Genomic DNA, 15,346 nt, shown 5'->3' on the forward strand with positions numbered 1-15,346 from the left:
AGCTCACACCCGTTCGTACGTGCTGAGAGGTAAAGCCTGAAATAAAGGGTTCTCCAGTTGGCAAGCAGAAGGACCTCGTTTCCCGTGTCATCATTCTTTTATATAGTTTAATAGTCAAAAATCTCCCACAAAATTGGTGATTTTTGAAAAAAAAAAAAGGGAGATCCTCTTCCCCAGACTGTCATGGTTTAGGTCTTGTCTGGTTTCTTTTCTTGTCATTTTTGTGCAGTTCACTCGGCTCACCCTCCTGCAGCAATTAGTCACACCTTGTTTGGACACTAATTAGCCTTCATTCTCGTCACCTGTCAGACTCCCCTTATAAACTCACCTCGGTTGTTTCCTCGTCGCTGGCTCGTAGTGTTTGTTCCCGACCATCATGCCTGTCTGCTCCAGTTTCCCCGCCTTGGTTCCTGTCTCGTCAGGTTTTGGGTTTTTGTTTGGCTGCGCTGCTAACTTTTGATGTCTTCGTCCTGGTCTCGTTCCTTGTTCTGCAGCAGCCTAGCTCCGTTTTGCCTTGGATTTATGGCTCATGTTTTTGGACTCTGTACCTGCCAGCCAGCTCTTGCATCCTTCACCTCCGACTGGTAAACTCTGGTTTCTCATGTCACCACCATCTACCTGCAATAAACTGTCTTAACGAACTTCTCTGTGTGTGCGTGCTGTGTCCGAGTTCATCCACAACAAAATCATGACAGTACGAGCCAGCCAACAGATGAACTCGAGCACACACAGAGTCATGATGCAAGAGCTGGCAGGATCTGCTCCGGGAAGGATATGCTCCGCCTCGATCTGGGATCTCCGTGGGTGCCATCCGCCGCTGGAGATGCTCCGCTTCGACCCGGGATCTCCGTGGGTGCCATCCGCCGCTGGAGATGCTCCGTCTCAACCCGGGATCTCCGTGGGTGCCATCCGCCGCTGGAGATGCTCCGCCTCGACCCGGGAGCTCCAAGGAAATCTTCGTCTCGCCGGACTCTGTTCTGCGGCTTCCACCTCTGGTTCGTCTCGCCTGGGTCGCCGTGTTGCGACGCCTCGCTTCTGTCTCGTCTCGCCTGGGTCGCTGAGTTGCGACGCCACGCTTCTGTCTCGTCTCGCCTGGGTCGCAGAGTTACGACGCCACGCTTCTGGTTCGTCTGCCGGGGTCGCATCCGCGACGCCCCGCCTCTGACTCTGTTTTCCTGGTTCGTCTTCCCCGCTGCTCAGCATTAAGGACGGCGCTCCTCGCCGTCGCTGCCCAGCGCTAACTGTTGCCGCTGCCCAGTATGCTAAAGACTTTGCTGCCCAGCGCCTTTGGCTCTGTTTTGGTTCCAGTTTTTAGTATGTGTTTCGGCTTTGTTTTCTGATTTAGCTTAACTTGTAGTTTTGTCTTAGTCCTATAGTGCTTAGTTTTCGTGTTTGTTTGGTATGTTTTTGCTTTATTCTGTCTGATTTCTTTTTTCTTGTGCTCCATAGGTTCCTGCGCTATTCGGGTTCCTGCGCTATTCGGGTTCCTGCGTTCATTAAAGGTCCCGGCGCTCATTAAAGGTCCCGGCGCTTATTAAAGGTTCCTGAGCTTCCTAGTTAAAAATAATGTTGTCTTAGTCCTAGCGTTCATTATTTTGCCTTTGTTTTGAGTTATTTTTTGGTCCTTGTGTTTTGAGTTACTTAACATTCCTTAGTTTTAGTGTATTTCGGTGCTTCTTAGATTTCTTATTGTTCCTGTCTTAGTTTCTGTCTTGTGTCTAGTCCCTGCGCTCTTAGAGGTCCCTGCGCTTATTTAGGTCCCTGCGCTTGTTAGGTTTGTTTTGTTGTGTTCTGGTTCGGCTTAATTTCCTCTCTAGCCCTGTATATTTTTACAGTTTTAGAGGAATGGTTTCTGCCTATCTTTGTTTGGGTTTAACCTTGGTTTAGGTTACTTAGGATTTTTTGGGGTTTTGAGTTTTGAGGGTTTTTTAGCCTGGTTTTTCCAGCTTGGTCGTAGTGTTAGCTTTAAATCCTCCGAGTCTTGCTTTCAGTTCTTACCTTAGACTTCTGGAATTTCCCTGCGCTCATATTTCTAGCTTTAGTTATCTATTTTTTTTTCTCTAGTTTAGCTGTACTTGCCCTCATCTCCCTCTTTGCTTGTCTTATAGTATTATTTTAGTGTTTTGTTCCCTTCTGGGTCTTCTAGTTTTTCAGGTTTAGACACTGTAATCCCTGTCTCGACCCAGTAGTCCCTGTCTCGACCCAGTAGTCCCTGTCTCGACCCTGTAGTCCCTGTCTCGACCCTGTAGTCCCTGTCTCGACCCTGTAGTCCCTGTCTCGACCCTGTAGTCCCTGTCTCGACCCCGTAGTCTCTGTCTGGCCCTGCCGCTCTAGTCTTAGTTCTGTATTTGTTAAGTTAAGTTTTGTTGCTTTACCCTTGAGTGTCTGTGTGTCGTTGCTGGCGCCGCAGGTTACTGCCAGAGCTCTCTGGCACGCCTGGCCGGTTGCTGTCTAGCTCACCCTCTGGTTCCTGGCGTTTACGTTTTCCTCGGTTCTCTGGCGTGTTAGGACGCCCTCCGTTCGTGTTTTCTGGCGTGTTAGGACGCCTTCGTTCTTGCTTCCCCTGACGTTCCCATACGTCAGTTCTTTCTCCAGGGGTAACCATACACCAGTTGTGCTCCAGCGTTTCTATACGCTGTAGAGCCCTAGTGTCATGGCCCGCCTGTACCTTCCTCTGGCGTTTCCACACGCCCGTCCTCTTCCCTGGCTTTTCTGTATGCTAGTTGTGTTCCACCGTTTCCGTACGTTGTTGAGCCCTAGCATAGCAGTACGCCTATACTTTCCCCTTGGCGCTGTGTGCGGCCGTTCTGCCTCGGCGTTTACCTCACGCCCCGGCAATCTTACCCTTATGCCCCGGCGTTTCCCTCACGCCCCGGCGATCTCTTCCCTTGCGCCCTGGCGTTTCCCTCACGCCCTGGCGATCTTTCCCTAGCGCCCCGGCGTTACCCTCACGCCCCGGCAAGTCTCTCCTTCGCGCCCCGGCGTTTCCCTCACGCCCCGGCGAGTTACTTCCCTTGCGCCCCGACGGTTCCCTCACGCCCCGGCGATCTCGTCCCTTGGGCCCCAGCGCTCCCCTCACCTTCCGGCGTACCTTCCCCTTGGCGTTCCCATACGCCCGTTCCTTGCTCTTGGCGTTTTCGCACGCCCGTTCTTTACCCCCGGCGTCTCTGTACGTTAGTTGTGCTCCAGTGTTTTCTTGCGCTGTTGAGCTCTGACGTGTCAGTCCGCCTGTCCTTTCCCCCTTGGCGTTCCCATACGCCCGTTCCTTCCCCTTGGCGTTCCCATACGCCCGTTCCTTGCTCTTGGCGTTTTCGCACGCCCATTCCTTACCCCCGGCGTCTCTGTACGTTAGTGGTGCTCCAGCGTTTCCTTGCGCTGTTGAGCTCCGACGTGTCAGTCCGCCTGTCCTTACCCCCTTGGCGTTCCCATACGCCCGTTCCTTGCCCTTGGCGTTCCCATACGCCCGTTCCTTGCCCTTGGCGTTCCCATACGCCCGTTCCTTGCTCTTGGCGTTTTCGCACGCCCGTTCCTTTCCCCCGGTGTCTCTGTACGTTAGTTGTGCTCCAGTGTTTTCTTGCGCTGTTGAGCTCTGACGTGTCAGTCCGCCTGTCCTTTCCCCCTTGGCGTTTCATACGCCTGTTACCTTCCTTAGCGCTGCCGTTGGCCCGTTCCTTCCCCTTTGGCGCTGTCGTGCGCCCGTTCCTTCCCCTTTGGCGCTGTCGTGCGCCCGTTCCTTCCCCTTTGGCGCTGTCGTGCGCCCGTTCCTTGGCGTTTCCGTGCGCCCGTTCCTTGGCGTTTCCGTACGCCCGTTCCTTGGCGTTTCCGTACGCCCGTTCCTTCCCTTTTGGCGCTGTCTAGCGCTCGCTCTTTCCCCCAGCGCTGTCAAGCGCTCGTACCTTTCCCTGATGTGCCGCGCCCTAATTGTGCTCTGGCACATCAGTGTTCTTTAGCTCTTCGGTTCCCCCGTGTTCTCTAGCTCCTTGGTTCCCCCAGTGTTCTCTAGTTCCTTGGTTCCCCCAGTGTTCTCTAGTTCCTTGGTTCCCCCAGTGTTCTCTGGTCCCTTTGGTTCCCCCAGTGTTCTCTGGTCCCTTTGGTTCCCCCAGTGTTCTCTGGTCCCTTTGGTTCCCCCAGTGTTCTCTGGTCCCTTTGGTTCCCCCAGTGTTCTCTGGTCCCTTTGGTTCCCCCAGTGTTCTCTGGTCCCTTTGGTTCCCCCAGTGTTCTCTGGTCCCTTTGGTTCCCCGTGTTCTCTGGTCCCTTTGGTTCCCTGTGTTCTCTGGTCCCTTTGGTTCCCTGTGTTCGCTGGCCCTTTGTTCCCTCAGTTATGACTCTTGCCCGCCATCCTGCCTTCCCTCCACCCACCCTGGTTCGGTCATTTTGTAGTTTGTTTTGTTTGATTTTAGGCCGTCCGGAGTCCAGCCTTGAGGGGGGGGGTAGTGTCATGGTTTAGGTCTTGTCTGGTTTCTTTTCTTGTCATTTTTGTGCAGTTCACTCGGCTCACCCTCCTGCAGCAATTAGTCACACCTTGTTTGGACACTAATTAGCCTTCATTCTCGTCACCTGTCAGACTCCCCTTATAAACTCACCTCGGTTGTTTCCTCGTCGCTGGCTCGTAGTGTTTGTTCCCGACCATCATGCCTGTCTGCTCCAGTTTCCCCGCCTTGGTTCCTGTCTCGTCAGGTTTTGGGTTTTTGTTTGGCTGCGCTGCTAACTTTTGATGTCTTCGTCCTGGTCTCGTTCCTTGTTCTGCAGCAGCCTAGCTCCGTTTTGCCTTGGATTTATGGCTCATGTTTTTGGACTCTGTACCTGCCAGCCAGCTCTTGCATCCTTCACCTCCGACTGGTAAACTCTGGTTTCTCATGTCACCACCATCTACCTGCAATAAACTGTCTTAACGGACTTCTCTGTGTGTGCGTGCTGTGTCCGAGTTCATCCACAACAAAATCATGACACAGACGGCAGGGCCTTCGGTGCAAGCTGGCCACTTTGCGCCGGGACACACAGATACGGAGAAAGACAGGGGGTAAGTGTAAATGTTTTTTTATACTGCTCTCTTTCTTTCTCTGCTTGATAATGACAAAAACTGCCGTCTGTGAGGTTTGATTTGGGAAGAGTGTGTTTATTGATTGTTTGACATTCGGGAGAGGTCGTCTCTCTGTTTTGCTTTCTGTCATTATTTCCCACGTGAGGAAAGAGTTGTCTTAAACAATACAAGATTTGGAATGGTTTAGAATTCCTACACAATTGACTACAAGAGACAACTTAAAAGAAGTGACTTGTGACTCCCAGCCGCTTTAATCGTATTATATATATTATAATACGTAATCGAATATATATTAATCGTGTGCTCAAATCATTCCTTTCAACTATTGTCCCAAAGACAAGACAAATCCGTGGCAAAAACACCAAATGTCACCCGTGTCAGTCCAAGTTTCAACATGTTGCTTTCCCTTGTCATTACCAAAGCCCTTGCTTATCCCCCACCCAACCACTCATCCCAACACATAGCTGTCTGTTGGAACCACCCACTTTTCCAAATTTGTCTGGGGACAGAGTTAAGCCTTTACATCTGGTTGAGTTGCTCTTTATCTATAGCTGAAAAGACAGATCGCTAATGTGAAGCACCGCACTGCCCTGTCTTGGAATAACTGGGACCCGAGCGTAAATAAACTGGTGAGGTGCCTATTTTTTGGGGTTCTTTATTTTCTGGTAGATAACCTTCAGGTTTACCCAAATTAAATCAAAACTTATTCCTCTGATCACCATTCACCTGACTTATAAAGGAAATAACTTAAATAATTCCAGACAGCCTGCTACAGAAAACAGTTCCATTTAATGAAAACTCAAAAATTATATATATATATATATATATATATATATATATATATATATATATATATATATATATATATATATATATATATAAATTATGCTCAGCCCCGACTCAGGCTACGCACTCTGTTAAATGGCAGAAATAATAAAATAAACTACATAGGATCTTACCTCCTAAACTTAAATATCCCTCAAACCATTAAAATATAAAGTTTGAGCATGTTTCCTTTATCAACAATTCTCTCTTAAAAAAAAAAAAAAAACTAGTTCAACACTTTTTTTCAAAACTGGAATCCAACTTTTTTTTCACTAACAGTATTCCATTCTTTTGCAAAGAATTACACATTACAAAACATTACACGTGGGCACACACACACACACACACACACACACACACACACACACACACACACACAGAGTTCGGTACCAGTTTAACTTTTCGTTGCAGGCCTGTTGAAGCTAGGGTGCGGTGTCACACCACACCAACGGACCCGCTCACCCAACAGGTGCAAGCTCCGCCAGCGCACAGAAATTTCGGTTGTCCCTCTGTTGTTTCGTCTGCCCTTTAACCCTGGAGAACCTTCTCAGCAACGCTGGAACTGGTGTCGCCAGGTTGACACGGTCACCTCGCCTCCCACGAGTTTCCCTCAGAACAGCTGCGGTTCTCATCCCGGTTTCTTCACCTCCGTCGCGCCTCAACACACACCTCAGAAGTCATATACTGCAATGATTGAGTCAACTTCTGAAAAAAATTAACTGGAACAGTTCGGTGCTTTCTCCAAACCTGTCATCGGCTCTCCTAAACGGGGTCTCCATCAGCGTCCGCCTTTCTCTTTCTTTCCTGCTTCCCGACCTTCTTCCCACATTTCTTCTACACGTTGAGTTCACTTGTCCCTCAGTTTTTTTAACTACTTTCATAAATGGTACTCAGTCAAAATAATCACTCCCACAGAGTATATACACGTTGAAAACAAACAAGAAACAATGATACAAGGCTCTCACTTGTATTTTTAATTTTATTTTTTTAACTAAAGAATATCAACCTGTATTCATCTTGTAAAAATCCAAAGTTTTTTTGGTGCATGGTGTTTTTTTAGCCAGGGCTACAAATGGTTAGCATGATGCTAATTTGTACTGAAAATTCCTTAGGGACGCTAGCCCTATAAGCATATAATTTCTTTCTCTGATTCTTCCAACCTAAAATAACCAAAATGCCTCCTAGACGTATCTTAGACAAACCAACACTTATAAAAACATAATATCAAAAGACAGATGTCCCTAGGGAGTTAAGAAGATTTAACAGTTTATAACACATTAGATTTAAAGGCATACTATGCAACATTTTTCAGTTAATGTGTTCCATACCGTTGTGGAAGATTAAATGAGTCATTTCAGGTCGATCAAAGGTTTTCTCGGCCGCCCTGGTGGTCTGTGGGCGAAATACCGTACTTGCAATTGCAGCAGCCCTCGGCCTGCACCCACAGGCTCAGAAGTCTGGTGCATCGCGAGAGTCGGTCTTGCTTTTACGGCAAGAACTGCTACACGCCCCCAGTGAAAGGCATGCTCGTTGCTAGCGCAATGGTGATATTTGTGCAGTTATCATGGCGGAACCAGCGACAAAACAGCGAAAGCCCATGTCGGAGCAGGCAAAAAAGAGGAAAAGGGCTCTGGACAGACAGAGGAGTCGTACACGGGTGTAATGCCAGTTCAAACGTGAATTAGCGTAAGCATGTTGACATCATTAGGACCTCCCCTCACGCATCACGCAAGGTTGTAGAGCCTACGTCATCATAGTCGCCATCTTGCGAGTGTCTCAGAGCGGGTGTCTGCTTCCCAACGCTGCAACGTCAAATGCCGACGTCTCTGAGAGTGATTTAAACAACCGTGAGCTGAACTTAGAATCGTTCATGTTAATCCATTGTTTATTTTTTTGTTCTTTTATTTCCACCTATATTTTGCATGTGTAGTTTTAGTAATGAGTAAGATTTCCAAAGTCGTTGAATCAGAGAATTACTGTAACAGGGAATTGCTTTTTGTTTAATAAACCACCACTGCGTAATAGACATTGTTTTGTGTTCAATCTAATTCACAGTTGCCTGGGTATTCAGAATTCATAGCTAACCTCCTTTGGAGTTAACATCTGACATTAATACAGAGATATTATCATTGGATGGTGATAAGGAATAAGGATTTTAAACTCTAATTGCAGTTACATTGGGGTTCTCACAGCCTGCCGGATAAACCTCGTCGGTTAAAAGTCCGACCAGATCATTTATTCCAGGATAAATGAGTTCATAACAGCAAATTAACTAATGCATTAGTGGTATAAATACTTACAAGCTTATAGCTAACATCACCACCATTTGAACTATATTTTGTTATAGCGGAATTTTGAGTTGAATGATTTATTATTTAAATTATAATACCAAATTATAATTAATAATAATAATAATAATAAGCATATTCACACAGCTTCTGGCATAACACGGGTGAACATCGGGCAAGCTTTTTCAGAGTGGCGAGAGCTAAAAGACAAAGAAGGCTGCAAGGCTGACGCGGACCTCACGTTTCTGCTGATGCGATTGTAAGTAACATTGGAATGGTTTCTCTCTCTGTGTGCATGTTCATACTTTCACTGTGTTAGTCATTGTTTGTACTGCAGTTTTTTCGACTTTTGTATGATTGTGGTCTGTTGCTGAGTAGCTAAGTAGCTAGTGGGATGTTTGTTTTATTAGTTAGCAAGTTAGTTAGCTTACTGCCTAAACATTGTTGTTGTGGTAGGTGATAACTGCATCGCTTGCTATTTGGCAAACTTGCTTCACATGTGAAGTATCTCAAGACTGTGTATTTATTTTACTAAATTCCTTATTTTGCGCAGATTGGGTTTGAATCGCATTTTGCAATGAGCTGCATAAATCTGAAACCAGTACAAAATGTTGTCACGTTTGTTAGCCATAAACCTGACGAAGCTAGTAACGTTATGTATAAACTACTGTTTACTGACGATCCTAGAAGCGTTTTTTGTCTGACTGTAATTTATTTTCGACAACGGACTGCATGGTCCCTCTTCCTTTATCTAAATGAGTCCCCGAACAAAAAAAAGTCATTGTTTGTATTATGACTTTGTATATGAACATTTCTTTCTCTTTGTTGAAGTTATAAGCAATGGCAAGTCACATCAACGCCAAGCAAGGCACACCCTTGACCTTCAGAGCCACCAGTGTCCAGTATCACTGAGGAATCGGATCGTGATCTGTAGGTTTTCTATCCATTGCTTTGTTATTTGTGCATATTACTTATTTGTACCAGTTCTTATGGGCTGTTTAATTCCTCAGCATTGTTGCTGAACCGGGTGTCCAGACACTGTCTGCAGGGGGAGAAGTAGGAGATTTGGAATCAAGGTAGGCTACAATTCACTGCTATGAGTCTGTGATTGTCTATGTAGAACTTTTTAGGTGACCAGTGACTTTATTTTTTTGGCCTTATTTATCCTGACTCCAGCATGCACTCTCTGAGCATTGCTGAAGAACACCGCCCAGACTCTCCAGACAAAGAAGATACCAATGACCTGCGGAACACTGTGTAAATGTTGTTTAGTAGTGGTTTCATCTTCTGTCAGTGTCTTTTTTCCCCATCTAAAATAATTTTCATGTGGTTCCTGAACAGCATTGAGATGGATGACCTTTGGGCCGATCCAAGTAAAATGGGCTTGGAAGATGGAGACAGCTCAGATGAGGATTTTGTCCCTTCTATTCACCTACGGTATATTTGTATTGTGAATTTATTATTTTCTGGGTGAATTTATTAATATGCTTAGGCATTTTTCAAACACGACACCTTGACTTGAGACTGCCACAGCAACAGTGCAGTTATGTTGATGCTTGGGGTAGCATGCCCGGGTTCCCCACCATTTCAAGTGACTAATAATTTTGGAATTTGTAGGTTAGTAGATGACACTTCACCCCACCCCCCACACACTTCTTTTGAGTCCCTTGCCCCATTTCACACATGGGGACATGGTAGCCAGTAAATGTGTGAAGACTCTTACAAGTCTGCTGGTAGAAAAGTTATGTACTTGTGTGAATTTGCATGTGTTGATTTTGTAAATGTCTATTTTTTATTTTTATATGTGGTGCTACTTTCTTTACATCAGTTATGCCCCTTCGGACACTCCTTGTGGAAGTGAAATTCTCAGCCGACCCTGAGGTTTGGTATGCAGGGTGGTGACTTCATGCTGTCTGCCAACATTCTCTTGTCTGGCAACAACTACAGGAAAGTAGCCTTGCTGTTCAAGTTTATGGCGATGGGGATGGTCTCAGAGTCAACTTTCTTCAGGATACAAGATTCAATTCAATTCAATTCAATTTTATTTATATAGCGCCAAATCATGAAACATGTCATCTCAAGGCACTTTACAAAATCAAGTTCAATCATATTATACAGATTGGGTCAGATTATACAGATTGGTCAAAAATGTCCTATATAAGGAAACCAGTTGATTGCATCAAAGTCCCGACAAGCAGCATTCACTCCTGGGGAACCGTAGAGCCACAGGGAGAGTCGTCTGCATTGTACATGGCTTTGCTGCAATCCCTCATACTGAGCAAGAATGAAGCGACAGTGGGAAGAAAAACTCCCCATTAACGGGAAGGAAAACCTCCGGCAGAACCGGGCTCAGTATGAACGGTCATCTGCCTCGACCGACTGGGGTTACGGAAGACAGAGCAGAGACACAACAAGAGAGACAAAAAAGCACAGAAGCACACATTGATCTAGTAATCTGTTCTACATTAGATGGTAGTCGCGGGTGAGCCGTCTTCTCTGGATGATGTCACAGTTAACAGAACGCCAGACCAGGTGTACCTACTATGAAGAAAAAGAGAGAGAGCAAAAAGTTAAAAGCTGAAATGACGACAGTCATTTCAATGTAATACAATGCAAAACTGGAGAACAGTAGACTGAAGAACAGTAGAGATCAGTAGAGTGAGAAAATTAGACCCTGATGTCCTCCAGCAGCCTAGGCCTATCACAGCACAACTATAGAGATAGCTCAGGGTATGAGCCACTCTAACTATAAGCTTTGTCAAAAAGGAAAGTTTTAACATTAGTCTTAAAAATAGATAGGGTGTCTGCCTCACGGACCAAAACTGGGAGTTGGTCCCACAGGAGAGGAGCCTGATAGCTAAAGATGCCTACTGCATCGAGCCAGTGCAGGAGTACTGGGACAAAACCAGGGCAGAAGTCTTGGAAAGTCTTCGACAAAAGGACCGCGTTGTTGTCCTAGGTGAGGCCAACTTCTATTACACATAGAATTCTGTCACCGGTTTTGAAGGAAGGATTTACTCTGGAATCTGAGTATCTAATACCTGTAATGTTTGTTTTCAACAGGTGATGGCAGAATGGACTCCCCTGGTAAGTTCAAGTGACTTTAGTTGATCGTCATGTTATGTTGTCTTATGGCCTGTATTTAGATTTATAATAAGTAGTGATGGGTCGATGAGGCATCATGAAGCGTTTCGACACATTGCCAAACTGTATTGATACTGTGCCGATACTGTGTCACTGAATACTGACACCTGCTGGACCTTAAAAATCCCTACAGGCAACCTGGCTGACAGAGTTAACTGACACTGATTTGATGACCAAGTATACACAATACAATTTAAATCATTGTATGTTGCATTGTATTATTTTATATTTTCAATTGAATTAAACATATATTTGATTTTTTTTAGATATAGTCAATAAATAATGTGAACTTGTATCATAATATAATAACCTCTAAGTAAACATGTTGTGAACGAGGATGCTTGTGGACTGGCTTTTTTATTTATTTTTTTCCAGTGTCGATACGCGCATCAACATGGGTTTTGCTCTATCAGCTCGAAACATGCGCCGACGCATCGGTGTTGCCGGACCAATCACTAATAATAAGGATTGCCTACTGTCTAATTTGTGAAGCTGTCTGAAGTAAACCCTCTAGTAGGAATGGTGTGTATCTCACACTTTGTTAGTAACAGTTGTTTGAGGTTCTGAAACTACTCAATTAGCATCACATTAGACTTTATTCTGTGCACAGCCCATGCAGTTCATCTCTCAATGTCTAGCCATTGTGTCCTGACCGACCAGTCGGTTGGACCACCCTTTTTCTGATGCTATTCATTTGTGTAGTTACAAACATGCTTGACATGTGCAAACTGTGTTTTTAAAAATGCACACATGTATGCTGACATCAGTGCTGTTGTTGCAGGTCATTGTGCACAGTTTTGCACATACACCACCACAGAGTAAGACTCCAGAGACATTGTCCACATCGTCTCTGTTGATAAGCAAGAAACCAACAGGAACTTGCTCATCATGGAGAAGGAGTGCTTTATTCGTACAATGGAAGCTCTCCTTCCAGAGCTTGCTATCAAAGAAGTTGTCACTGATGCCCACCCACAGATCAGTGCATTGTTGAGTGAGTTGTTTTTCCTGTATTATTTGAAGTCGGTTGAGATTGTATGTAGTGTTTTGGGTTGTGATGTAGTTCAACAAATATATTTTTTTTTTACAGATCCAGAGCGTGGTAAATACAAAGCATGGGGGATCCAACACTCACTGGATATATGGCATGCAGCTAAAAGTCTAAGCAAGAAGCTTCGACGGGTATGATTCAAACTATTTGTACCATTTGTAATAGACACATGTTGTCCACTTGATATTAGGTTGGATGGGTTAGTTTGGTGCTGAATATTGATGATGTATGTGTTACTCTTGTATGCCAGGTTGGGACTGTAAAAAAATCAAACAGACATTCAAGCCTGGATCAAGGACATTGTTATTTCACTTTTGGTACTGCAGTAAGCATGCTGTAACTGAGGAGCAGTTCAAGGTATGTCAAGTGAAAATGTAAATATTTTGACCAGGTCTCCTCCTTACGCTGGCAGAGATTGCTTGGCTCTGTATGCACTGTATGTACTTTTCCTTTTTTGCAGATGATGTGGGTTGGCGTGCTGCACCACGTACGGGACGAGCACTCTTGGGTAATTGGGTGCTGTCAGCATAAGCCACTGGAGGAAGGCAGCCAAACAAGGTATTTTCAGTAAATGAATGCAGAAGTTGAACTCCCTGTCCAAATCTGTGTGTATGTGTATATGTGAATTGTAAGGTTATCATTACAGGTTCTGCCACTCACAAGGCATTGGCTGGAGTTGTGCTCAACAAGCGATGGTTGGGCCTGGTGAAAAAGTTCTTGAACTTCAGGTAAGCATCTAGTCATTCATTGCATAGAATGAGTTGTTGCTATTATTCCATCGTAGTCTCTAATTTGGTTATGTTTAGTCATTTCATGTTAGTGTGTTATTCTCATCACCCATTCCTGTCCCACCTTTATTGGACCACATCTGATTTGGAGTCATTCCAAAATCACCTCCTCATGTACTCATCAAAGCGGCACGCCTACACACCATTTGTCTACAAGACAAGGACACTACTGGCTGCCATTGACTACAACAAGCACAATCGGCGCCTTCCTGCACACAACCGGGATGGTCAAAAAATTTATGTTTCTACTGTAATGTTTCTGTTGTGAATGTCTTACATTGTAAACAAATTTGGCTATATTGATTTCAACACATGGCTCTGTTTATTACTTTCTAGCTACAGACGCTCATACAAAAAGAAGTCAAAGAGCTGGAGTGTCTACACCATGAAGGAAAAGAAGCAGTACAGCTACATTCCTGACCTTCAGAGGGCAATTCTGGCAAGGAGGCTGGGAAGTGGCAAAGGCCTTCCCCGCAAGCAGACTTTGAGGCCTGCTGACCCAAGGCGCCTTGGTTTGCTCGCACCGGAACAGCCACCACCTACAGCTGAACTTGTAAGCATACATGTGTCCCGTGGGGACTTGGGCCACAGAGACACAGAGGACCTAGAGAACTGAGCAGATGGATGTTTACAATCCAAAGTATTTGAATTCTGTAAATAGGAAGTTAGGAGGCACTTTTCTCTTGTGGTGAAACATGTACAGATCTTTATTTGTAAATAAACTTTGAAAACAATGTGTGTTGTGCTGATATGTCAATAAAGCAAAAATGTAGAAAATAGAATAGAACTATGTACAATTAGTTGAAAACTTTACAACAAGCGCTGCCCCCTAAAACCAGTGTACTGGTCCCTTGGGTCAGGGAATTTGTCCCTGATGCGACACACACAACAGCTGGGTATCACAACCCTGTTGCCCACACCCAGGCGTCCATGCTGCCACAGGACAAACTGACGGTAAGCCGTATGCCTGAACTGCCGCTGGTCTACCCCAGGTTCAGGGTTATCCTCCAGGGCAAAGATGTCGTTCCATGCAGCACGAGCCAGCCCCAACACACCCTCATCCAAAATATAATAGTCCATATGGCCCATTCTACTGACACAGTCCTGTGGTGACTGCCGACAGCACTTTCTCTTCAGGTCTGTGTCCATTTCTCTGCAGTTGCCACAGATGCACCAGTGTAGACCAGCTGGGTCAGGGACAAGGACAGGGCTCTCTGGAACGTCCAGGAAATGCATGACGTCAATCATCATTCCTGGTGACCGTTGCACCATTCTATCCAGAATTCTGTCCTTCTGGATAGGGTCCAGGGAATAAAGTTTGTCCTACAACGCAACAATTAGTTTTATTATGTGACACTAAGAATATCTAAGATCTAATTAGTATCAGTGTTATTACACACCTTTATTTCAGCCTTGCGCCTGTCTTGGAGGTCCTGTAACCTCTTCTGTTCAGTTGAGTCCAGTCTTGCACCCCTCCACTTTGATGTTCTCTGCCTGGTTTTGGGCTTTGCACCCCTACCCCTTCCGCCTATAGCTTGAACAGATAACTCAGACAAAGCTCATGTTGAAGCTGATTCCTGCAATATTATCACAGAGCTGTTGTCAATAACAAGTTTAGCCTACATATAATAGCTCATAAGTCCTGAGCCTCAAACGATTTTGTCTCTATACTATGGCAGACTAGAATAGTCTGATTGTCTACCATCCATCCATCCATCCATCCATCCAACTATTTCAAATATTTCTGATGCATGCATAAGGTTGTTTAGACCATTTTCAATTCTTTGAACTGTATTAATCCAGTGCTCAAGGTACAAAACCACAGAAATCAGAACCCCCTTTCCCCAATGACAGTCGGATAAATGTATGGGAAACTCAAATTTGGCTAACTACAATCTTTGTTATTTAGACACATGCATAACAAATAATGTATGAAAACATGCTAAATTTTCAAACTCGAAAATTGGAACAAAATAGTCACTTACTGCAGCAGACATGGTGATTCGTTTTAGTTCGCCTGTCTGCTGAGCTCAAAACAACCGCGCCTGGCTTGACGGACAAACCAGAACAGCTGAGCATCTTTACGACAGTGCACTTTTACTTTCTCCCTCTGGGGGGAGCCTGCAGTCAGTTACAGATTATTTGCGTGAAAGTGACAGAGCCCTATTATGCCATAACGCCATGATGAATAATTGATCTCGGATTTAATTCT

The 15,346-nt window shown here is 45.1% G+C and overlaps 2 long non-coding RNA genes across 5 annotated transcripts; both read left to right on the plus strand.

The window, feature by feature from the left end:
• The first annotated feature begins 8,375 nt into the window (after nt 1–8,375).
• Nucleotides 8,376–10,243, plus strand: LOC105922119. 2 transcript variants are annotated; one of them, XR_004927507.1, is made up of 6 exons: nt 8,376–8,413; nt 8,986–9,084; nt 9,165–9,230; nt 9,331–9,411; nt 9,496–9,591; nt 9,983–10,243. It is a non-coding gene; the product is annotated as an uncharacterized LOC105922119 (long non-coding RNA). The 2 variants fall into 2 exon arrangements; XR_002427594.2 differs by having other exon boundaries at nt 9,496–10,243.
• A 708-nt stretch (nt 10,244–10,951) lies between these two features.
• On the plus strand, nt 10,952–13,865 carry LOC118556932. Of its 3 annotated transcripts, none has more exons than XR_004927506.1 (9): nt 10,952–11,241; nt 11,674–11,820; nt 12,080–12,289; nt 12,386–12,477; nt 12,597–12,703; nt 12,807–12,904; nt 12,993–13,074; nt 13,226–13,361; nt 13,471–13,865. It is a non-coding gene; the product is annotated as an uncharacterized LOC118556932 (long non-coding RNA). The 3 variants fall into 3 exon arrangements; XR_004927505.1 differs by having other exon boundaries at nt 10,952–11,113; nt 11,218–11,241; nt 13,226–13,865; XR_004927504.1 differs by having other exon boundaries at nt 13,226–13,865.
• The last annotated feature ends 1,481 nt before the right edge of the window (nt 13,866–15,346 follow it).

Source organism: Fundulus heteroclitus, chromosome 21, assembly GCF_011125445.2.
Source record: "Fundulus heteroclitus isolate FHET01 chromosome 21, MU-UCD_Fhet_4.1, whole genome shotgun sequence".
Lineage (NCBI taxonomy): Eukaryota > Metazoa > Chordata > Actinopteri > Cyprinodontiformes > Fundulidae > Fundulus > Fundulus heteroclitus.